Source organism: Lissotriton vulgaris, unplaced genomic scaffold (assembly GCF_964263255.1).
Source record: "Lissotriton vulgaris unplaced genomic scaffold, aLisVul1.2 SCAFFOLD_714, whole genome shotgun sequence".
NCBI classification, from domain to species: Eukaryota; Metazoa; Chordata; class Amphibia; order Caudata; family Salamandridae; genus Lissotriton; species Lissotriton vulgaris.
This window is the reverse complement of record NW_028248223.1, coordinates 147,373-171,769: the sequence shown is the minus strand read 5'-3', so window position 1 is coordinate 171,769 and position 24,397 is coordinate 147,373. Positions and strand designations below refer to the sequence as shown.

Genomic DNA, 24,397 nt, shown 5'->3' with positions numbered 1-24,397 from the left:
TATGTATCTCCCTATATATCGCTATATGTCTATGTATATTTATCGGAAAATATAAATATATACATTATAAAAATACATATAATTAATAGAGGTGAAAATAATGAACAGTTGTTGCCTCTCCGCATTTGAAACATGAGCGCCTTCTCCTTCCTCTTCTATATGTCCTGAAATTGAGATAGTCACTTTTTAATCAATTTTGATCTAACAACATAGTTGATTTGTACAAAGCATATCATACGATCTGTGAATAATTTTAAAAAAGAAAATTAGATCAGTGCCTTTGAGGCCTCCAAGCAAAAGCTTATATTTCATGATTGCAGATCGACTGTTGAAAATCAGCATGAGAAATGTTTTATTTCACAACTTCCATACTAATATACAAAAAACATTTCTACTATCTGAATGATACCGTCACTGTGGTTCTCTTGTTTTCATTTAAGAAAACATCTCTTTCAAAATGTGCTATATTCGCCTTATCAATAGTGTGGAAATCTTCAAAAAGGTATGCTGGGAATCAGCCCTCTGAAATGCATTTGAGAAAAACAGGATAGGATTTTGTAATGTCACACTATTTTGTCTAGGAATGTGATGTAAAAGTATTATAAAGTTCGTATTTCTGTAACTTGTTCAAGCTGTTGGACATTTTGAAAGGAGTCAATATTTGTCTCTTTCAACCTGCTGGTGTTGGATTGGAGCTATCAATAAACAAAGATGACAGAAATGGAAAAGGTCAAGAGTAGTAAAGAAGTACCTCAAAGAATTGGACTGGTACCTTTGCATGCAAAGTCCAAAGTGCCAACCATTGCTCTTTGGAGCCACCCATGTGAGAGACAGAGAAATGGATGTAGTAGTTTGGAAATGTAGAATGTTTTAATATTCTTCAGTCAAAGATGATCATTATTTTGTAAATTGCATGTCCTGATAAACGTTTGCACATTTAACACTGTTATGGAGAATGTAGCTGAAAAGAATCAAATCACATTATCGCTCTTTACACTATGAGTATTCAACTGAGATATCTTTTCATCAATGTAAGAAAAGCCCCCGCACTGATGCGCTCTCTTTTGTCTCAATGGAAAAAGCCCTCATGTATGGTGGGGTTCCATGGTGTAATGGTTAGCACTCTGGACTCTGAATCCAGCGATCCGAGTTCAAATCTCGGTGGGACCTGCTTGAATTATAAGATTTAATATTTCACTAATTTCTTAGAATTTGGACTTGGAAAAACATAACGTCAAAGCTTTATACTGAAACTTATCAAAGTATAAGTATGTATACATGGCTATATCCATCTAGATAGCGATAATACAATATAAATAAATGAATTAATCATAAACATAAGTACAGAAGCTGAAAACTAAAAACTGTTCTTTCCCATCCACAATTTGAGCAAGAGGTTCTTTTTCTTTCTCATCTGTATGATCAGTAATAAGATAGTTAATTTTGCTGATTTCTTATCTGACAACATTCTTGACTTACACAGTGCATTTAATTGTGCATTTCTTTGAAAGAGGAATTCAGATTAATACATCTGACATGTCTTTCAAAAGATTCTACTTCATGGTTATGGATTTACTTTAGAAAAACAGAGTGTAAATATCTGTGTGTCTGAATTTCAAGATTGTTATTTAAAAGTTCATCTCTTCTGCCCCCAAAATACACAATTTGATTCCTCAAGTTTTCTTTTAATGAAGGCTTTCCAATTAAAAAAGTTCCTTGTTCCCCTTATCAATAACAGTAAGATTTAAACAAGTAATATCTTGCATCAGCCCCTTGTGATGAGTTTGAGAAAACAGAGTCAGCTCACAAAATGTCTCATTATTTTGAGCCATTTAATTTCCATGTTTTCTAAAAGTTCTATAATTTGCTCACATCAAATAGACTTTTAAAATACAATCAATACATTAATGTTTCACTCTACCCGTGTTAGATTTATGATATTTATGAATACACTTGACAGAAAAAGGTTTGGTCATAAGTCATGAAAGTGGTCCCACCGAGATTTGAACTCGGATCCTTGGATTCAAAGTCCAAAGTGCTAACCATTACACCATGGAACCTCCCATGTGACAGGGGAGCAAATTGCTGCAGCAATGTGGACATTTCACATTTTTTATGTTCTACAGTCAAAGACAAACAGAATTGTATTACTTTTCTATTCTGTTCAACTTTTGCCCATTGAACTATGTTAGGGAAGTATGTTGCACAAAGGACTCAAGTAACGCTATGACTCTGTTGAACAGTACTTTTTATGTGAGATAAGATTTTGCAATAAAAATTAAGATTTCCCTGTGAATGCAATCTCTTCTGTCAAAACGGAAAGCTCAACCTGGTACAGGTGGGTTGATAGTGTTATGCTTGTCAATCTGGACTCTGAAAACAGGGATCTAAGTACAAAGCTCAGTGGGACTTATCTAAACTTTACGATTTTGTTTCCATTCAGTTCTTAGAAGTATTAATTGGAAAAACATCTCATTTACTTATAAACTTGTACGTATCAACTTATATGTATGTATCTCCCTATATATCGCTATATGTCTATGTATATTTATCGGAAAATATAAATATATACATTATAAAAATACATATAATTAATAGAGGTGAAAATAATGAACAGTTGTTGCCTCTCCGCATTTGAAACATGAGCGCCTTCTCCTTCCTCTTCTATATGTCCTGAAATTGAGATAGTCACTTTTTAATCAATTTTGATCTAACAACATAGTTGATTTGTACAAAGCATATCATACGATCTGTGAATAATTTAAAAAAAGAAAATTAGATCAGTACCTTTGAGGCCTCCAAGCAAAAGCTTATATTTCATGATTGCAGATCGACTGTTGAAAATCAGCATGAGAAATGTTTTATTTCACAACTTCCATACTAATATACAAAAAACATTTCTACTATCTGAATGATACCGTCACTGTGGTTCTCTTGTTTTCATTTAAGAAAACATCTCTTTCAAAATGTGCTATATTCGCCTTATCAATAGTGTGGAAATCTTCAAAAAGGTATGCTGGGAATCAGCCCTCTGAAATGCATTTGAGAAAAACAGGATAGGATTTTGTAATGTCACACTATTTTGTCTAGGAATGTGATGTAAAAGTATTATAAAGTTCGTATTTCTGTAACTTGTTCAAGCTGTTGGACATTTTGAAAGGAGTCAATATTTGTCTCTTTCAACCTGCTGGTGTTGGATTGGAGCTATCAATAAACAAAGATGACAGAAATGGAAAAGGTCAAGAGTAGTAAAGAAGTACCTCAAAGAATTGGACTGGTACCTTTGCATGCAAAGTCCAAAGTGCCAACCATTGCTCTTTGGAGCCACCCATGTGAGAGACAGAGAAATGGATGTAGTAGTTTGGAAATGTAGAATGTTTTAATATTCTTCAGTCAAAGATGATCATTATTTTGTAAATTGCATGTCCTGATAAACGTTTGCACATTTAACACTGTTATGGAGAATGTAGCTGAAAAGAATCAAATCACATTATCGCTCTTTACACTATGAGCATTCAACTGAGATATCTTTTCATCAATGTAAGAAAAGCCCCCGCACTGATGCGCTCTCTTTTGTCTCAATGGAAAAAGCCCTCATGTATGGCGGGGTTCCATGGTGTAATGGTTAGCACTCTGGACTCTGAATCCAGCGATCCGAGTTCCAATCTCGGTGGGACCTGCTTGATTTATGAGATTTAATATTTCACTAATTTCTTAGAAATTGGACTTGGAAAAACATAACGTCAAAGCTTTATACTGAAACTTATCAACGTATAAGTATGTATACATGGCTATATCCATCTAGATAGCGATAATACAATATAAATAAATGAATTAATCATAAACATAAGTACAGAAGCTGAAAACTAAAAACTGTTCTTTCCCATCCACAATTTGAGCAAGAGGTTCTTTTTCTTTCTCATCTGTATGATCAGTAATAAGATAGTTAATTTTGCTGATTTCTTATCTGACAACATTCTTGACTTACACAGTGCATTTAATTGTGCATTTCTTTGAAAGAGGAATTCAGATTAATACATCTGACATGTCTTTCAAAAGATTCTACTTCATGGTTATGGATTTACTTTAGAAAAACAGAGTGTAAATATCTGTGTGTCTGAATTTCAAGATTGTTATTTAAAAGTTCATCTCTTCTGCCCCCAAAATACACAATTTGATTCCTCAAGTTTTCTTTTAATGAAGGCTTTCCAATTAAAAAAGTTCCTTGTTCCCCTTATCAATAACAGTAAGATTTAAACAAGTAATATCTTGCATCAGCCCCTTGTGATGAGTTTGAGAAAACAGAGTCAGCTCACAAAATGTCTCATTATTTTGAGCCATTTAATTTCCATGTTTTCTAAAAGTTCTATAATTTGCTCACATCAAATAGACTTTTAAAATACAATCAATACATTAATGTTTCACTCTACCCGTGTTAGATTTATGATATTTATGAATACACTTGACAGAAAAAGGTTTGGTCATAAGTCATGAAAGTGGTCCCACCGAGATTTGAACTCGGATCCTTGGATTCAAAGTCCAAAGTGCTAACCATTACACCATGGAACCTCCCATGTGACAGGGGAGCAAATTGCTGCAGCAATGTGGACATTTCACATTTTTTATGTTCTACAGTCAAAGACAAACAGAATTGTATTACTTTTCTATTCTGTTCAACTTTTGCCCATTGAACTATGTTAGGGAAGTATGTTGCACAAAGGACTCAAGTAACGCTATGACTCTGTTGAACAGTACTTTTTATGTGAGATAAGATTTTGCAATAAAAATTAAGATTTCCCTGTGAATGCAATCTCTTCTGTCAAAACGGAAAGCTCAACCTGGTACAGGTGGGTTGATAGTGTTATGCTTGTCAATCTGGACTCTGAAAACAGGGATCTAAGTACAAAGCTCAGTGGGACTTATCTAAACTTTACGATTTTGTTTCCATTCAGTTCTTAGAAGTATTAATTGGAAAAACATCTCATTTACTTATAAACTTGTACGTATCAACTTATATGTATGTATCTCCCTATATATCGCTATATGTCTATGTATATTTATCGGAAAATATAAATATATACATTATAAAAATACATATAATTAATAGAGGTGAAAATAATGAACAGTTGTTGCCTCTCCGCATTTGAAACATGAGCGCCTTCTCCTTCCTCTTCTATATGTCCTGAAATTGAGATAGTCACTTTTTAATCAATTTTGATCTAACAACATAGTTGATTTGTACAAAGCATATCATACGATCTGTGAATAATTTTAAAAAAGAAAATTAGATCAGTGCCTTTGAGGCCTCCAAGCAAAAGCTTATATTTCATGATTGCAGATCGACTGTTGAAAATCAGCATGAGAAATGTTTTATTTCACAACTTCCATACTAATATACAAAAAACATTTCTACTATCTGAATGATACCGTCACTGTGGTTCTCTTGTTTTCATTTAAGAAAACATCTCTTTCAAAATGTGCTATATTCGCCTTATCAATAGTGTGGAAATCTTCAAAAAGGTATGCTGGGAATCAGCCCTCTGAAATGCATTTGAGAAAAACAGGATAGGATTTTGTAATGTCACACTATTTTGTCTAGGAATGTGATGTAAAAGTATTATAAAGTTCGTATTTCTGTAACTTGTTCAAGCTGTTGGACATTTTGAAAGGAGTCAATATTTGTCTCTTTCAACCTGCTGGTGTTGGATTGGAGCTATCAATAAACAAAGATGACAGAAATGGAAAAGGTCAAGAGTAGTAAAGAAGTACCTCAAAGAATTGGACTGGTACCTTTGCATGCAAAGTCCAAAGTGCCAACCATTGCTCTTTGGAGCCACCCATGTGAGAGACAGAGAAATGGATGTAGTAGTTTGGAAATGTAGAATGTTTTAATATTCTTCAGTCAAAGATGATCATTATTTTGTAAATTGCATGTCCTGATAAACGTTTGCACATTTAACACTGTTATGGAGAATGTAGCTGAAAAGAATCAAATCACATTATCGCTCTTTACACTATGAGTATTCAACTGAGATATCTTTTCATCAATGTAAGAAAAGCCCCCGCACTGATGCGCTCTCTTTTGTCTCAATGGAAAAAGCCCTCATGTATGGTGGGGTTCCATGGTGTAATGGTTAGCACTCTGGACTCTGAATCCAGCGATCCGAGTTCAAATCTCGGTGGGACCTGCTTGAATTATAAGATTTAATATTTCACTAATTTCTTAGAATTTGGACTTGGAAAAACATAACGTCAAAGCTTTATACTGAAACTTATCAACGTATAAGTATGTATACATGGCTATATCCATCTAGATAGCGATAATACAATATAAAGAAATGAATTAATCATAAACATAAGTACAGAAGCTGAAAACTAAAAACTGTTCTTTCCCATCCACAATTTGAGCAAGAGGTTCTTTTTCTTTCTCATCTGTATGATCAGTAATAAGATAGTTAATTTTGCTGATTTCTTATCTGACAACATTCTTGACTTACACAGTGCATTTAATTGTGCATTTCTTTGAAAGAGGAATTCAGATTAATACATCTGACATGTCTTTCAAAAGATTCTACTTCATGGTTATGGATTTACTTTAGAAAAACAGAGTGTAAATATCTGTGTGTCTGAATTTCAAGATTGTTATTTAAAAGTTCATCTCTTCTGCCCCCAAAATACACAATTTGATTCCTCAAGTTTTCTTTTAATGAAGGCTTTCCAATTAAAAAAGTTCCTTGTTCCCCTTATCAATAACAGTAAGATTTAAACAAGTAATATCTTGCATCAGCCCCTTGTGATGAGTTTGAGAAAACAGAGTCAGCTCACAAAATGTCTCATTATTTTGAGCCATTTAATTTCCATGTTTTCTAAAAGTTCTATAATTTGCTCACATCAAATAGACTTTTAAAATACAATCAATACATTAATGTTTCACTCTACCCGTGTTAGATTTATGATATTTATGAATACACTTGACAGAAAAAGGTTTGGTCATAAGTCATGAAAGTGGTCCCACCGAGATTTGAACTCGGATCCTTGGATTCAAAGTCCAAAGTGCTAACCATTACACCATGGAACCTCCCATGTGACAGGGGAGCAAATTGCTGCAGCAATGTGGACATTTCACATTTTTTATGTTCTACAGTCAAAGACAAACAGAATTGTATTACTTTTCTATTCTGTTCAACTTTTGCCCATTGAACTATGTTAGGGAAGTATGTTGCACAAAGGACTCAAGTAACGCTATGACTCTGTTGAACAGTACTTTTTATGTGAGATAAGATTTTGCAATAAAAATTAAGATTTCCCTGTGAATGCAATCTCTTCTGTCAAAACGGAAAGCTCAACCTGGTACAGGTGGGTTGATAGTGTTATGCTTGTCAATCTGGACTCTGAAAACAGGGATCTAAGTACAAAGCTCAGTGGGACTTATCTAAACTTTACGATTTTGTTTCCATTCAGTTCTTAGAAGTATTAATTGGAAAAACATCTCATTTACTTATAAACTTGTACGTATCAACTTATATGTATGTATCTCCCTATATATCGCTATATGTCTATGTATATTTATCGGAAAATATAAATATATACATTATAAAAATACATATAATTAATAGAGGTGAAAATAATGAACAGTTGTTGCCTCTCCGCATTTGAAACATGAGCGCCTTCTCCTTCCTCTTCTATATGTCCTGAAATTGAGATAGTCACTTTTTAATCAATTTTGATCTAACAACATAGTTGATTTGTACAAAGCATATCATACGATCTGTGAATAATTTTAAAAAAGAAAATTAGATCAGTGCCTTTGAGGCCTCCAAGCAAAAGCTTATATTTCATGATTGCAGATCGACTGTTGAAAATCAGCATGAGAAATGTTTTATTTCACAACTTCCATACTAATATACAAAAAACATTTCTACTATCTGAATGATACCGTCACTGTGGTTCTCTTGTTTTCATTTAAGAAAACATCTCTTTCAAAATGTGCTATATTCGCCTTATCAATAGTGTGGAAATCTTCAAAAAGGTATGCTGGGAATCAGCCCTCTGAAATGCATTTGAGAAAAACAGGATAGGATTTTGTAATGTCACACTATTTTGTCTAGGAATGTGATGTAAAAGTATTATAAAGTTCGTATTTCTGTAACTTGTTCAAGCTGTTGGACATTTTGAAAGGAGTCAATATTTGTCTCTTTCAACCTGCTGGTGTTGGATTGGAGCTATCAATAAACAAAGATGACAGAAATGGAAAAGGTCAAGAGTAGTAAAGAAGTACCTCAAAGAATTGGACTGGTACCTTTGCATGCAAAGTCCAAAGTGCCAACCATTGCTCTTTGGAGCCACCCATGTGAGAGACAGAGAAATGGATGTAGTAGTTTGGAAATGTAGAATGTTTTAATATTCTTCAGTCAAAGATGATCATTATTTTGTAAATTGCATGTCCTGATAAACGTTTGCACATTTAACACTGTTATGGAGAATGTAGCTGAAAAGAATCAAATCACATTATCGCTCTTTACACTATGAGTATTCAACTGAGATATCTTTTCATCAATGTAAGAAAAGCCCCCGCACTGATGCGCTCTCTTTTGTCTCAATGGAAAAAGCCCTCATGTATGGTGGGGTTCCATGGTGTAATGGTTAGCACTCTGGACTCTGAATCCAGCGGTCCGAGTTCAAATCTCGGTGGGACCTGCTTGAATTATAAGATTTAATATTTCACTAATTTCTTAGAATTTGGACTTGGAAAAACATAACGTCAAAGCTTTATACTGAAACTTATCAACGTATAAGTATGTATACATGGCTATATCCATCTAGATAGCGATAATACAATATAAAGAAATGAATTAATCATAAACATAAGTACAGAAGCTGAAAACTAAAAACTGTTCTTTCCCATCCACAATTTGAGCAAGAGGTTCTTTTTCTTTCTCATCTGTATGATCAGTAATAAGATAGTTAATTTTGCTGATTTCTTATCTGACAACATTCTTGACTTACACAGTGCATTTAATTGTGCATTTCTTTGAAAGAGGAATTCAGATTAATACATCTGACATGTCTTTCAAAAGATTCTACTTCATGGTTATGGATTTACTTTAGAAAAACAGAGTGTAAATATCTGTGTGTCTGAATTTCAAGATTGTTATTTAAAAGTTCATCTCTTCTGCCCCCAAAATACACAATTTGATTCCTCAAGTTTTCTTTTAATGAAGGCTTTCCAATTAAAAAAGTTCCTTGTTCCCCTTATCAATAACAGTAAGATTTAAACAAGTAATATCTTGCATCAGCCCCTTGTGATGAGTTTGAGAAAACAGAGTCAGCTCACAAAATGTCTCATTATTTTGAGCCATTTAATTTCCATGTTTTCTAAAAGTTCTATAATTTGCTCACATCAAATAGACTTTTAAAATACAATCAATACATTAATGTTTCACTCTACCCGTGTTAGATTTATGATATTTATGAATACACTTGACAGAAAAAGGTTTGGTCATAAGTCATGAAAGTGGTCCCACCGAGATTTGAACTCGGATCCTTGGATTCAAAGTCCAAAGTGCTAACCATTACACCATGGAACCTCCCATGTGACAGGGGAGCAAATTGCTGCAGCAATGTGGACATTTCACATTTTTTATGTTCTACAGTCAAAGACAAACAGAATTGTATTACTTTTCTATTCTGTTCAACTTTTGCCCATTGAACTATGTTAGGGAAGTATGTTGCACAAAGGACTCAAGTAACGCTATGACTCTGTTGAACAGTACTTTTTATGTGAGATAAGATTTTGCAATAAAAATTAAGATTTCCCTGTGAATGCAATCTCTTCTGTCAAAACGGAAAGCTCAACCTGGTACAGGTGGGTTGATAGTGTTATGCTTGTCAATCTGGACTCTGAAAACAGGGATCTAAGTACAAAGCTCAGTGGGACTTATCTAAACTTTACGATTTTGTTTCCATTCAGTTCTTAGAAGTATTAATTGGAAAAACATCTCATTTACTTATAAACTTGTACGTATCAACTTATATGTATGTATCTCCCTATATATCGCTATATGTCTATGTATATTTATCGGAAAATATAAATATATACATTATAAAAATACATATAATTAATAGAGGTGAAAATAATGAACAGTTGTTGCCTCTCCGCATTTGAAACATGAGCGCCTTCTCCTTCCTCTTCTATATGTCCTGAAATTGAGATAGTCACTTTTTAATCAATTTTGATCTAACAACATAGTTGATTTGTACAAAGCATATCATACGATCTGTGAATAATTTTAAAAAAGAAAATTAGATCAGTGCCTTTGAGGCCTCCAAGCAAAAGCTTATATTTCATGATTGCAGATCGACTGTTGAAAATCAGCATGAGAAATGTTTTATTTCACAACTTCCATACTAATATACAAAAAACATTTCTACTATCTGAATGATACCGTCACTGTGGTTCTCTTGTTTTCATTTAAGAAAACATCTCTTTCAAAATGTGCTATATTCGCCTTATCAATAGTGTGGAAATCTTCAAAAAGGTATGCTGGGAATCAGCCCTCTGAAATGCATTTGAGAAAAACAGGATAGGATTTTGTAATGTCACACTATTTTGTCTAGGAATGTGATGTAAAAGTATTATAAAGTTCGTATTTCTGTAACTTGTTCAAGCTGTTGGACATTTTGAAAGGAGTCAATATTTGTCTCTTTCAACCTGCTGGTGTTGGATTGGAGCTATCAATAAACAAAGATGACAGAAATGGAAAAGGTCAAGAGTAGTAAAGAAGTACCTCAAAGAATTGGACTGGTACCTTTGCATGCAAAGTCCAAAGTGCCAACCATTGCTCTTTGGAGCCACCCATGTGAGAGACAGAGAAATGGATGTAGTAGTTTGGAAATGTAGAATGTTTTAATATTCTTCAGTCAAAGATGATCATTATTTTGTAAATTGCATGTCCTGATAAACGTTTGCACATTTAACACTGTTATGGAGAATGTAGCTGAAAAGAATCAAATCACATTATCGCTCTTTACACTATGAGTATTCAACTGAGATATCTTTTCATCAATGTAAGAAAAGCCCCCGCACTGATGCGCTCTCTTTTGTCTCAATGGAAAAAGCTCTCATGTATGGTGGGGTTCCATGGTGTAATGGTTAGCACTCTGGACTCTGAATCCAGCGATCCGAGTTCAAATCTCGGTGGGACCTGCTTGAATTATAAGATTTAATATTTCACTAATTTCTTAGAATTTGGACTTGGAAAAACATAACGTCAAAGCTTTATACTGAAACTTATCAACGTATAAGTATGTATACATGGCTATATCCATCTAGATAGCGATAATACAATATAAAGAAATGAATTAATCATAAACATAAGTACAGAAGCTGAAAACTAAAAACTGTTCTTTCCCATCCACAATTTGAGCAAGAGGTTCTTTTTCTTTCTCATCTGTATGATCAGTAATAAGATAGTTAATTTTGCTGATTTCTTATCTGACAACATTCTTGACTTACACAGTGCATTTAATTGTGCATTTCTTTGAAAGAGGAATTCAGATTAATACATCTGACATGTCTTTCAAAAGATTCTACTTCATGGTTATGGATTTACTTTAGAAAAACAGAGTGTAAATATCTGTGTGTCTGAATTTCAAGATTGTTATTTAAAAGTTCATCTCTTCTGCCCCCAAAATACACAATTTGATTCCTCAAGTTTTCTTTTAATGAAGGCTTTCCAATTAAAAAAGTTCCTTGTTCCCCTTATCAATAACAGTAAGATTTAAACAAGTAATATCTTGCATCAGCCCCTTGTGATGAGTTTGAGAAAACAGAGTCAGCTCACAAAATGTCTCATTATTTTGAGCCATTTAATTTCCATGTTTTCTAAAAGTTCTATAATTTGCTCACATCAAATAGACTTTTAAAATACAATCAATACATTAATGTTTCACTCTACCCGTGTTAGATTTATGATATTTATGAATACACTTGACAGAAAAAGGTTTGGTCATAAGTCATGAAAGTGGTCCCACCGAGATTTGAACTCGGATCCTTGGATTCAAAGTCCAAAGTGCTAACCATTACACCATGGAACCTCCCATGTGACAGGGGAGCAAATTGCTGCAGCAATGTGGACATTTCACATTTTTTATGTTCTACAGTCAAAGACAAACAGAATTGTATTACTTTTCTATTCTGTTCAACTTTTGCCCATTGAACTATGTTAGGGAAGTATGTTGCACAAAGGACTCAAGTAACGCTATGACTCTGTTGAACAGTACTTTTTATGTGAGATAAGATTTTGCAATAAAAATTAAGATTTCCCTGTGAATGCAATCTCTTCTGTCAAAACGGAAAGCTCAACCTGGTACAGGTGGGTTGATAGTGTTATGCTTGTCAATCTGGACTCTGAAAACAGGGATCTAAGTACAAAGCTCAGTGGGACTTATCTAAACTTTACGATTTTGTTTCCATTCAGTTCTTAGAAGTATTAATTGGAAAAACATCTCATTTACTTATAAACTTGTACGTATCAACTTATATGTATGTATCTCCCTATATATCGCTATATGTCTATGTATATTTATCGGAAAATATAAATATATACATTATAAAAATACATATAATTAATAGAGGTGAAAATAATGAACAGTTGTTGCCTCTCCGCATTTGAAACATGAGCGCCTTCTCCTTCCTCTTCTATATGTCCTGAAATTGAGATAGTCACTTTTTAATCAATTTTGATCTAACAACATAGTTGATTTGTACAAAGCATATCATACGATCTGTGAATAATTTTAAAAAAGAAAATTAGATCAGTGCCTTTGAGGCCTCCAAGCAAAAGCTTATATTTCATGATTGCAGATCGACTGTTGAAAATCAGCATGAGAAATGTTTTATTTCACAACTTCCATACTAATATACAAAAAACATTTCTACTATCTGAATGATACCGTCACTGTGGTTCTCTTGTTTTCATTTAAGAAAACATCTCTTTCAAAATGTGCTATATTCGCCTTATCAATAGTGTGGAAATCTTCAAAAAGGTATGCTGGGAATCAGCCCTCTGAAATGCATTTGAGAAAAACAGGATAGGATTTTGTAATGTCACACTATTTTGTCTAGGAATGTGATGTAAAAGTATTATAAAGTTCGTATTTCTGTAACTTGTTCAAGCTGTTGGACATTTTGAAAGGAGTCAATATTTGTCTCTTTCAACCTGCTGGTGTTGGATTGGAGCTATCAATAAACAAAGATGACAGAAATGGAAAAGGTCAAGAGTAGTAAAGAAGTACCTCAAAGAATTGGACTGGTACCTTTGCATGCAAAGTCCAAAGTGCCAACCATTGCTCTTTGGAGCCACCCATGTGAGAGACAGAGAAATGGATGTAGTAGTTTGGAAATGTAGAATGTTTTAATATTCTTCAGTCAAAGATGATCATTATTTTGTAAATTGCATGTCCTGATAAACGTTTGCACATTTAACACTGTTATGGAGAATGTAGCTGAAAAGAATCAAATCACATTATCGCTCTTTACACTATGAGTATTCAACTGAGATATCTTTTCATCAATGTAAGAAAAGCCCCCGCACTGATGCGCTCTCTTTTGTCTCAATGGAAAAAGCCCTCATGTATGGTGGGGTTCCATGGTGTAATGGTTAGCACTCTGGACTCTGAATCCAGCGATCCGAGTTCAAATCTCGGTGGGACCTGCTTGATTTATAAGATTTAATATTTCACTAATTTCTTAGAATTTGGACTTGGAAAAACATAACGTCAAAGCTTTATACTGAAACTTATCAACGTATAAGTATGTATACATGGCTATATCCATCTAGATAGCGATAATACAATATAAAGAAATGAATTAATCATAAACATAAGTACAGAAGCTGAAAACTAAAAACTGTTCTTTCCCATCCACAATTTGAGCAAGAGGTTCTTTTTCTTTCTCATCTGTATGATCAGTAATAAGATAGTTAATTTTGCTGATTTCTTATCTGACAACATTCTTGACTTACACAGTGCATTTAATTGTGCATTTCTTTGAAAGAGGAATTCAGATTAATACATCTGACATGTCTTTCAAAAGATTCTACTTCATGGTTATGGATTTACTTTAGAAAAACAGAGTGTAAATATCTGTGTGTCTGAATTTCAAGATTGTTATTTAAAAGTTCATCTCTTCTGCCCCCAAAATACACAATTTGATTCCTCAAGTTTTCTTTTAATGAAGGCTTTCCAATTAAAAAAGTTCCTTGTTCCCCTTATCAATAACAGTAAGATTTAAACAAGTAATATCTTGCATCAGCCCCTTGTGATGAGTTTGAGAAAACAGAGTCAGCTCACAAAATGTCTCATTATTTTGAGCCATTTAATTTCCATGTTTTCTAAAAGTTCTATAATTTGCTCACATCAAATAGACTTTTAAAATACAATCAATACATTAATGTTTCACTCTACCCGTGTTAGATTTATGATATTTATGAATACACTTGACAGAAAAAGGTTTGGTCATAAGTCATGAAAGTGGTCCCACCGAGATTTGAACTCGGATCCTTGGATTCAAAGTCCAAAGTGCTAACCATTACACCATGGAACCTCCCATGTGACAGGGGAGCAAATTGCTGCAGCAATGTGGACATTTCACATTTTTTATGTTCTACAGTCAAAGACAAACAGAATTGTATTACTTTTCTATTCTGTTCAACTTTTGCCCATTGAACTATGTTAGGGAAGTATGTTGCACAAAGGACTCAAGTAACGCTATGACTCTGTTGAACAGTACTTTTTATGTGAGATAAGATTTTGCAATAAAAATTAAGATTTCCCTGTGAATGCAATCTCTTCTGTCAAAACGGAAAGCTCAACCTGGTACAGGTGGGTTGATAGTGTTATGCTTGTCAATCTGGACTCTGAAAACAGGGATCTAAGTACAAAGCTCAGTGGGACTTATCTAAACTTTACGATTTTGTTTCCATTCAGTTCTTAGAAGTATTAATTGGAAAAACATCTCATTTACTTATAAACTTGTACGTATCAACTTATATGTATGTATCTCCCTATATATCGCTATATGTCTATGTATATTTATCGGAAAATATAAATATATACATTATAAAAATACATATAATTAATAGAGGTGAAAATAATGAACAGTTGTTGCCTCTCCGCATTTGAAACATGAGCGCCTTCTCCTTCCTCTTCTATATGTCCTGAAATTGAGATAGTCACTTTTTAATCAATTTTGATCTAACAACATAGTTGATTTGTACAAAGCATATCATACGATCTGTGAATAATTTTAAAAAAGAAAATTAGATCAGTGCCTTTGAGGCCTCCAAGCAAAAGCTTATATTTCATGATTGCAGATCGACTGTTGAAAATCAGCATGAGAAATGTTTTATTTCACAACTTCCATACTAATATACAAAAAACATTTCTACTATCTGAATGATACCGTCACTGTGGTTCTCTTGTTTTCATTTAAGAAAACATCTCTTTCAAAATGTGCTATATTCGCCTTATCAATAGTGTGGAAATCTTCAAAAAGGTATGCTGGGAATCAGCCCTCTGAAATGCATTTGAGAAAAACAGGATAGGATTTTGTAATGTCACACTATTTTGTCTAGGAATGTGATGTAAAAGTATTATAAAGTTCGTATTTCTGTAACTTGTTCAAGCTGTTGGACATTTTGAAAGGAGTCAATATTTGTCTCTTTCAACCTGCTGGTGTTGGATTGGAGCTATCAATAAACAAAGATGACAGAAATGGAAAAGGTCAAGAGTAGTAAAGAAGTACCTCAAAGAATTGGACTGGTACCTTTGCATGCAAAGTCCAAAGTGCCAACCATTGCTCTTTGGAGCCACCCATGTGAGAGACAGAGAAATGGATGTAGTAGTTTGGAAATGTAGAATGTTTTAATATTCTTCAGTCAAAGATGATCATTATTTTGTAAATTGCATGTCCTGATAAACGTTTGCACATTTAACACTGTTATGGAGAATGTAGCTGAAAAGAATCAAATCACATTATCGCTCTTTACACTATGAGTATTCAACTGAGATATCTTTTCATCAATGTAAGAAAAGCCCCCGCACTGATGCGCTCTCTTTTGTCTCAATGGAAAAAGCCCTCATGTATGGTGGGGTTCCATGGTGTAATGGTTAGCACTCTGGACTCTGAATCCAGCGATCCGAGTTCAAATCTCGGTGGGACCTGCTTGATTTATAAGATTTAATATTTCACTAATTTCTTAGAATTTGGACTTGGAAAAACATAACGTCAAAGCTTTATACTGAAACTTATCAACGTATAAGTATGTATACATGGCTATATCCATCTAGATAGCGATAATACAATATAAAGAAATGAATTAATCATAAACATAAGTACAGAAGCTGAAAACTAAAAACTGTTCTTTCCCATCCACAATTTGAGCAAGAGGTTCTTTTTCTTTCTCATCTGTATGATCAGTAATAAGATAGTTAATTTTGCTGATTTCTTATCTGACAACATTCTTGACTTACACAGTGCATTTAATTGTGCATTTCTTTGAAAGAGGAATTCAGATTAATACATCTGACATGTCTTTCAAAAGATTCTACTTCATGGTTATGGATTTACTTTAGAAAAACAGAGTGTAAATATCTGTGTGTCTGAATTTCAAGATTGTTATTTAAAAGTTCATCTCTTCTGCCCCCAAAATACACAATTTGATTCCTCAAGTTTTCTTTTAATGAAGGCTTTCCAATTAAAAAAGTTCCTTGTTCCCCTTATCAATAACAGTAAGATTTAAACAAGTAATATCTTGCATCAGCCCCTTGTGATGAGTTTGAGAAAACAGAGTCAGCTCACAAAATGTCTCATTATTTTGAGCCATTTAATTTCCATGTTTTCTAAAAGTTCTATAATTTGCTCACATCAAATAGACTTTTAAAATACAATCAATACATTAATGTTTCACTCTACCCGTGTTAGATTTATGATATTTATGAATACACTTGACAGAAAAAGATTTGGTCATAAGTCATGAAAGTGGTCCCACCGAGATTTGAACTCGGATCCTTGGATTCAAAGTCCAAAGTGCTAACCATTACACCATGGAACCTCCCATGTGACAGGGGAGCAAATTGCTGCAGCAATGTGGACATTTCACATTTTTTATGTTCTACAGTCAAAGACAAACAGAATTGTATTACTTTTCTATTCTGTTCAACTTTTGCCCAATGAACTATGTTAGGGAAGTATGTTGCACAAAGGACTCAAGTAACGCTATGACTCTGTTGAACAGTACTTTTTATGTGAGATAAGATTTTGCAATAAAAATTAGGATTTCCCTGTGAATGCAATCTCTTCTGTCAAAACGGAAAGCTCAACCTGGTACAGGTGGGTTGATAGTGTTATGCTTGTCAATCTGGACTCTGAAAACAGGGATCTAAGTACAAAGCTCAGTGGGACTTATCTAAACTTTACGATTTTGTTTCCATTCAGTTCTTAGAAGTATTAATTGGAAAAACATCTCATTTACTTATAAACTTGTACGTATCAACTTATATGTATGTATCTCCCTATATATCGCTATATGTCTATGTATATTTATCGGAAAATATAAATATATACATTATAAAAATACATATAATTAATAGAGGTGAAAATAATGAACAGTTGTTGCCTCTCCGCATTTGAAACATGAGCGCCTTCTCCTTCCTCTTCTATATGTCCTGAAATTGAGATAGTCACTTTTTAATCAATTTTGATCTAACAACATAGTTGATTTGTACAAAGCATATCATACGATCTGTGAATAATTTTAAAAAAGAAAATTAGATCAGTGCCTTTGAGGCCTCCAAGCAAAAGCTTATATTTCATGATTGCAGATCGACTGTTGAAAATCAGCATGAGAAATGTTTTATTTCACAACTTCCATACTAATATACAAAAAACATTTCTACTATCTGAATGATACCGTCACTGTGGTTCTCTTGGTTTCATTTAAGAAAACATCTCTTTCAAAATGTGCTATATTCGCCTTATCAATAGTGTGGAAATCTTCAAAAAGGTATGCTGGGAATCAGCCCTCTGAAATGCATTTGAGAAAAACAGGATAGGATTTTGTAATGTCACACTATTTTGTCTAGGAATGTGATGTAAAAGTATTATAAAGTTCGTATTTCTGTAACTTGTTCAAGCTGTTGGACATTTTGAAAGGAGTAAATATTTGTCTCTTTCAACCTGCTGGTGTTGGATTGGAGCTATCAATAAACAAAGATGACAGAAATGGAAAAGGTCAAGAGTAGTAAAGAAGTACCTCAAAGAATTGGACTGGTACCTTTGCATGCAAAGTCCAAAGTGCCAACCATTGCTCTTTGGAGCCACCCATGTGAGAGACAGAGAAATGGATGTAGTAGTTTGGAAATGTAGAATGTTTTAATATTCTTCAGTCAAAGATGATCATTATTTTGTAAATTGCATGTCCTGATAAACGTTTGCACATTTAACACTGTTATGGAGAATGTAGCTGAAAAGAATCAAATCACATTATCGCTCTTTACACTATGAGCATTCAACTGAGATATCTTTTCATCAATGTAAGAAAAGCCCCCGCACTGATGCGCTCTCTTTTGTCTCAATGGAAAAAGCCCTCATGTATGGTGGGGTTCCATGGTGTAATGGTTAGCACTCTGGACTCTGAATCCGGCGATCCGAGTTCAAATCTCGGTGGGACCTGCTTGAATTATAAGATTTAATATTTCACTAATTTCTTAGAATTTGGACTTGGAAAAACATAACGTCAAAGCTTTATACTGAAACTTATCAAAGTATAAGTATGTATACATGGCTATATCCATCTAGATAGCGATAATACAATATAAAGAAATTAATTAATCATAAACATAAGTACAGAAGCTGAAAACTAAAAACTGTTCTTTCCCATCCACAATTTGAGCAAGAGGTTCTTTTTCTTTCTCATCTGTATGATCAGTAATAAGATAGTTAATTTTGCTGATTTCTTATCTGACAACATTCTTGACTTACACAGTGCATTTAATTGTGCATTTCTTTGAAAGAGGAATTCAGATTAATACATCTGACATGTCTTTCAAAAGATTCTACTTCATGGTTATGGATTTACTTTAGAAAAACAGAGTGTAAATATCTGTGTGTCTGAATTTCAAGATTGTTATTTAAAAGTTCATCTCTTCTGCCCCCAAAATACACAATTTGATTCCTCAAGTTTTCTTTTAATGAAGGCTTTCCAATTAAAAAAGTTCCTTGTTCCCCTTATCAATAACAGTAAGATTTAAACAAGTAATATCTTGCATCAGCCCCTTGTGATGAGTTTGAGAAAACAGAGTCAGCTCACAAAATGTCTCATTATTTTGAGCCATTTAATTTCCATGTTTTCTAAAAGTTCTATAATTTGCTCACATCAAATAGACTTTTAAAATACAATCAATACATTAATGTTTCACTCTACCCGTGTTAGATTTATGATATTTATGAATACACTTGACAGAAAAAGATTTGGTCATAAGTCATGAAAGTGGTCCCACCGAGATTTGAACTCGGATCCTTGGATTCAAAGTCCAAAGTGCTAACCATTACACCATGGAACCTCCCATGTGACAGGGGAGCAAATTGCTGCAGCAATGTGGACATTTCACATTTTTTATGTTCTACAGTCAAAGACAAACAGAATTGTATTACTTTTCTATTCTGTTCAACTTTTGCCCATTGAACTATGTTAGGGAAGTATGTTGCACAAAGGACTCAAGTAACGCTATGACTCTGTTGAACAGTACTTTTTATGTGAGATAAGATTTTGCAATAAAAATTAGGATTTCCCTGTGAATGCAATCTCTTCTGTCAAAACGGAAAGCTCAACCTGGTACAGGTGGGTTGATAGTGTTATGCTTGTCAATCTGGACTCTGAAAACAGGGATCTAAGTACAAAGCTCAGTGGGACTTATCTAAACTTTACGATTTTGTTTCCATTCAGTTCTTAGAAGTATTAATTGGAAAAACATCTCATTTACTTATAAACTTGTACGTATCAACTTATATGTATGTATCTCCCTATATATCGCTATATGTCTATGTATATTTATCGGAAAATATAAATATATACATTATAAAAATACATATAATTAATAGAGGTGAAAATAATGAACAGTTGTTGCCTCTCCGCATTTGAAACATGAGCGCCTTCTCCTTCCTCTTCTATATGTCCTGAAATTGAGATAGTCACTTTTTAATCAATTTTGATCTAACAACATAGTTGATTTGTACAAAGCATATCATACGATCTGTGAATAATTTTAAAAAAGAAAATTAGATCAGTGCCTTTGAGGCCTCCAAGCAAAAGCTTATATTTCATGATTGCAGATCGACTGTTGAAAATCAGCATGAGAAATGTTTTATTTCACAACTTCCATACTAATATACAAAAAACATTTCTACTATCTGAATGATACCGTCACTGTGGTTCTCTTGGTTTCATTTAAGAAAACATCTCTTTCAAAATGTGCTATATTCGCCTTATCAATAGTGTGGAAATCTTCAAAAAGGTATGCTGGGAATCAGCCCTCTGAAATACATTTGAGAAAAACAGGATAGGATTTTGTAATGTCACACTATTTTGTCTAGGAATGTGATGTAAAAGTATTATAAAGTTCGTATTTCTGTAACTTGTTCAAGCTGTTGGACATTTTGAAAGGAGTAAATATTTGTCTCTTTCAACCTGCTGGTGTTGGATTGGAGCTATCAATAAACAAAGATGACAGAAATGGAAAAGGTCAAGAGTAGTAAAGAAGTACCTCAAAGAATTGGACTGGTACCTTTGCATGCAAAGTCCAAAGTGCCAACCATTGCTCTTTGGAGCCACCCATGTGAGAGACAGAGAAATGGATGTAGTAGTTTGGAAATGTAGAATGTTTTAATATTCTTCAGTCAAAGATGATCATTATTTTGTAAATTGCATGTCCTGATAAACGTTTGCACATTTAACACTGTTATGGAGAATGTAGCTGAAAAGAATCAAATCACATTATCGCTCTTTACACTATGAGCATTCAACTGAGATATCTTTTCATCAATGTAAGAAAAGCCCCCGCACTGATGCGCTCTCTTTTGTCTCAATGGAAAAAGCCCTCATGTATGGTGGGGTTCCATGGTGAAATGGTTAGCACTCTGGACTCTGAATCCGGCGATCCGAGTTCAAATCTCGGTGGGACCTGCTTGAATTATAAGATTTAATATTTCACTAATTTCTTAGAATTTGGACTTGGAAAAACATAACGTCAAAGCTTTATACTGAAACTTATCAAAGTATAAGTATGTATACATGGCTATATCCATCTAGATAGCGATAATACAATATAAAGAAATTAATTAATCATAAACATAAGTACAGAAGCTGAAAACTAAAAACTGTTCTTTCCCATCCACAATTTGAGCAAGAGGTTCTTTTTCTTTCTCATCTGTATGATCAGTAATAAGATAGTTAATTTTGCTGATTTCTTATCTGACAACATTCTTGACTTACACAGTGCATTTAATTGTGCATTTCTTTGAAAGAGGAATTCAGATTAATACATCTGACATGTCTTTCAAAAGATTCTACTTCATGGTTATGGATTTACTTTAGAAAAACAGAGTGTAAATATCTGTGTGTCTGAATTTCAAGATTGTTATTTAAAAGTTCATCTCTTCTGCCCCCAAAATACACAATTTGATTCCTCAAGTTTTCTTTTAATGAAGGCTTTCCAATTAAAAAAGTTCCTTGTTCCCCTTATCAATAACAGTAAGATTTAAACAAGTAATATCTTGCATCAGCCCCTTGTGATGAGTTTGAGAAAACAGAGTCAGCTCACAAAATGTCTCATTATTTTGAGCCATTTAATTTCCATGTTTTCTAAAAGTTCTATAATTTGCTCACATCAAATAGACTTTTAAAATACAATCAATACATTAATGTTTCACTCTACCCGTGTTAGATTTATGATATTTATGAATACACTTGACAGAAAAAGATTTGGTCATAAGTCATGAAAGTGGTCCCACCGAGATTTGAACTCGGATCCTTGGATTCAAAATCCAAAGTGCTAACCATTACACCATGGAACCTCCCATGTGACAGGGGAGCAAATTGCTGCAGCAATGTGGACATTTCACATTTTTTATGTTCTACAGTCAAAGACAAACAGAATTGTATTACTTTTCTATTCTGTTCAACTTTTGCCCATTGAACTATGTTAGGGAAGTATGTTGCACAAAGGACTCAAGTAACGCTATGACTCTGTTGAACAGTACTTTTTATGTGAGATAAGATTTTGCAATAAAAATTAGGATTTCCCTGTGAATGCAATCTCTTCTGTCAAAACGGAAAGCTCAACCTGGTACAGGTGGGTTGATAGTGTTATGCTTGTCAATCTGGACTCTGAAAACAGGGATCTAAGTACAAAGCTCAGTGGGACTTATCTAAACTTTACGATTTTGTTTCCATTCAGTTCTTAGAAGTATTAATTGGAAAAACATCTCATTTACTTATAAACTTGTACGTATCAACTTATATGTATGTATCTCCCTATATATCGCTATATGTCTATGTATATTTATCGGAAAATATAAATATATACATTATAAAAATACATATAATTAATAGAGGTGAAAATAATGAACAGTTGTTGCCTCTCCGCATTTGAAACATGAGCGCCTTCTCCTTCCTCTTCTATATGTCCTGAAATTGAGATAGTCACTTTTTAATCAATTTTGATCTAACAACATAGTTGATTTGTACAAAGCATATCATACGATCTGTGAATAATTTTAAAAAAGAAAATTAGATCAGTGCCTTTGAGGCCTCCAAGCAAAAGCTTATATTTCATGATTGCAGATCGACTGTTGAAAATCAGCATGAGAAATGTTTTATTTCACAACTTCCATACTAATATACAAAAAACATTTCTACTATCTGAATGATACCGTCACTGTGGTTCTCTTGGTTTCATTTAAGAAAACATCTCTTTCAAAATGTGCTATATTCGCCTTATCAATAGTGTGGAAATCTTCAAAAAGGTATGCTGGGAATCAGCCCTCTGAAATACATTTGAGAAAAACAGGATAGGATTTTGTAATGTCACACTATTTTGTCTAGGAATGTGATGTAAAAGTATTATAAAGTTCGTATTTCTGTAACTTGTTCAAGCTGTTGGACATTTTGAAAGGAGTAAATATTTGTCTCTTTCAACCTGCTGGTGTTGGATTGGAGCTATCAATAAACAAAGATGACAGAAATGGAAAAGGTCAAGAGTAGTAAAGAAGTACCTCAAAGAATTGGACTGGTACCTTTGCATGCAAAGTCCAAAGTGCCAACCATTGCTCTTTGGAGCCACCCATGTGAGAGACAGAGAAATGGATGTAGTAGTTTGGAAATGTAGAATGTTTTAATATTCTTCAGTCAAAGATGATCATTATTTTGTAAATTGCATGTCCTGATAAACGTTTGCACATTTAACACTGTTATGGAGAATGTAGCTGAAAAGAATCAAATCACATTATCGCTCTTTACACTATGAGCATTCAACTGAGATATCTTTTCATCAATGTAAGAAAAGCCCCCGCACTGATGCGCTCTCTTTTGTCTCAATGGAAAAAGCCCTCATGTATGGTGGGGTTCCATGGTGAAATGGTTAGCACTCTGGACTCTGAATCCGGCGATCCGAGTTCAAATCTCGGTGGGACCTGCTTGAATTATAAGATTTAATATTTCACTAATTTCTTAGAATTTGGACTTGGAAAAACATAACGTCAAAGCTTTATACTGAAACTTATCAAAGTATAAGTATGTATACATGGCTATATCCATCTAGATAGCGATAATACAATATAAAGAAATTAATTAATCATAAACATAAGTACAGAAGCTGAAAACTAAAAACTGTTCTTTCCCATCCACAATTTGAGCAAGAGGTTCTTTTTCTTTCTCATCTGTATGATCAGTAATAAGATAGTTAATTTTGCTGATTTCTTATCTGACAACATTCTTGACTTACACAGTGCATTTAATTGTGCATTTCTTTGAAAGAGGAATTCAGATTAATACATCTGACATGTCTTTCAAAAGATTCTACTTCATGGTTATGGATTTACTTTAGAAAAACAGAGTGTAAATATCTGTGTGTCTGAATTTCAAGATTGTTATTTAAAAGTTCATCTCTTCTGCCCCCAAAATACACAATTTGATTCCTCAAGTTTTCTTTTAATGAAGGCTTTCCAATTAAAAAAGTTCCTTGTTCCCCTTATCAATAACAGTAAGATTTAAACAAGTAATATCTTGCATCAGCCCCTTGTGATGAGTTTGAGAAAACAGAGTCAGCTCACAAAATGTCT

General features: G+C 33.6%; 17 non-coding genes across 17 annotated transcripts; 8 read left to right on the top strand and 9 right to left on the bottom strand.

Moving 5' to 3' along the window:
- Window positions 1-1,098: 1,098 nt before the first annotated feature.
- Window positions 1,099-1,170, top strand: TRNAQ-CUG (transfer RNA glutamine (anticodon CUG)). The gene has a single exon. It is a non-coding gene; the product is annotated as a tRNA-Gln (tRNA).
- Window positions 1,171-1,988: 818 nt separating this feature from the next.
- On the bottom strand, window positions 1,989-2,060 carry TRNAQ-UUG (transfer RNA glutamine (anticodon UUG)). The gene has a single exon. It is a non-coding gene; the product is annotated as a tRNA-Gln (tRNA).
- Window positions 2,061-3,607: 1,547 nt separating this feature from the next.
- TRNAQ-CUG (transfer RNA glutamine (anticodon CUG)) lies at window positions 3,608-3,679 on the top strand. The gene has a single exon. It is a non-coding gene; the product is annotated as a tRNA-Gln (tRNA).
- An 818-nt stretch (window positions 3,680-4,497) lies between these two features.
- TRNAQ-UUG (transfer RNA glutamine (anticodon UUG)) lies at window positions 4,498-4,569 on the bottom strand. The gene has a single exon. It is a non-coding gene; the product is annotated as a tRNA-Gln (tRNA).
- Window positions 4,570-6,116: 1,547 nt separating this feature from the next.
- Window positions 6,117-6,188, top strand: TRNAQ-CUG (transfer RNA glutamine (anticodon CUG)). The gene has a single exon. It is a non-coding gene; the product is annotated as a tRNA-Gln (tRNA).
- An 818-nt stretch (window positions 6,189-7,006) lies between these two features.
- On the bottom strand, window positions 7,007-7,078 carry TRNAQ-UUG (transfer RNA glutamine (anticodon UUG)). Its single transcript has one exon. It is a non-coding gene; the product is annotated as a tRNA-Gln (tRNA).
- Window positions 7,079-8,625: 1,547 nt separating this feature from the next.
- TRNAQ-CUG (transfer RNA glutamine (anticodon CUG)) lies at window positions 8,626-8,697 on the top strand. Its single transcript has one exon. It is a non-coding gene; the product is annotated as a tRNA-Gln (tRNA).
- Window positions 8,698-9,515: 818 nt separating this feature from the next.
- Window positions 9,516-9,587, bottom strand: TRNAQ-UUG (transfer RNA glutamine (anticodon UUG)). Its single transcript has one exon. It is a non-coding gene; the product is annotated as a tRNA-Gln (tRNA).
- Window positions 9,588-11,134: 1,547 nt separating this feature from the next.
- On the top strand, window positions 11,135-11,206 carry TRNAQ-CUG (transfer RNA glutamine (anticodon CUG)). Its single transcript has one exon. It is a non-coding gene; the product is annotated as a tRNA-Gln (tRNA).
- Window positions 11,207-12,024: 818 nt separating this feature from the next.
- On the bottom strand, window positions 12,025-12,096 carry TRNAQ-UUG (transfer RNA glutamine (anticodon UUG)). The gene has a single exon. It is a non-coding gene; the product is annotated as a tRNA-Gln (tRNA).
- Window positions 12,097-13,643: 1,547 nt separating this feature from the next.
- Window positions 13,644-13,715, top strand: TRNAQ-CUG (transfer RNA glutamine (anticodon CUG)). Its single transcript has one exon. It is a non-coding gene; the product is annotated as a tRNA-Gln (tRNA).
- Window positions 13,716-14,533: 818 nt separating this feature from the next.
- On the bottom strand, window positions 14,534-14,605 carry TRNAQ-UUG (transfer RNA glutamine (anticodon UUG)). Its single transcript has one exon. It is a non-coding gene; the product is annotated as a tRNA-Gln (tRNA).
- Window positions 14,606-16,152: 1,547 nt separating this feature from the next.
- TRNAQ-CUG (transfer RNA glutamine (anticodon CUG)) lies at window positions 16,153-16,224 on the top strand. The gene has a single exon. It is a non-coding gene; the product is annotated as a tRNA-Gln (tRNA).
- An 818-nt stretch (window positions 16,225-17,042) lies between these two features.
- TRNAQ-UUG (transfer RNA glutamine (anticodon UUG)) lies at window positions 17,043-17,114 on the bottom strand. Its single transcript has one exon. It is a non-coding gene; the product is annotated as a tRNA-Gln (tRNA).
- A 1,547-nt stretch (window positions 17,115-18,661) lies between these two features.
- Window positions 18,662-18,733, top strand: TRNAQ-CUG (transfer RNA glutamine (anticodon CUG)). Its single transcript has one exon. It is a non-coding gene; the product is annotated as a tRNA-Gln (tRNA).
- Window positions 18,734-19,551: 818 nt separating this feature from the next.
- Window positions 19,552-19,623, bottom strand: TRNAQ-UUG (transfer RNA glutamine (anticodon UUG)). The gene has a single exon. It is a non-coding gene; the product is annotated as a tRNA-Gln (tRNA).
- A 2,437-nt stretch (window positions 19,624-22,060) lies between these two features.
- On the bottom strand, window positions 22,061-22,132 carry TRNAQ-UUG (transfer RNA glutamine (anticodon UUG)). The gene has a single exon. It is a non-coding gene; the product is annotated as a tRNA-Gln (tRNA).
- Between the last annotated feature and the right edge of the window lie 2,265 nt (window positions 22,133-24,397).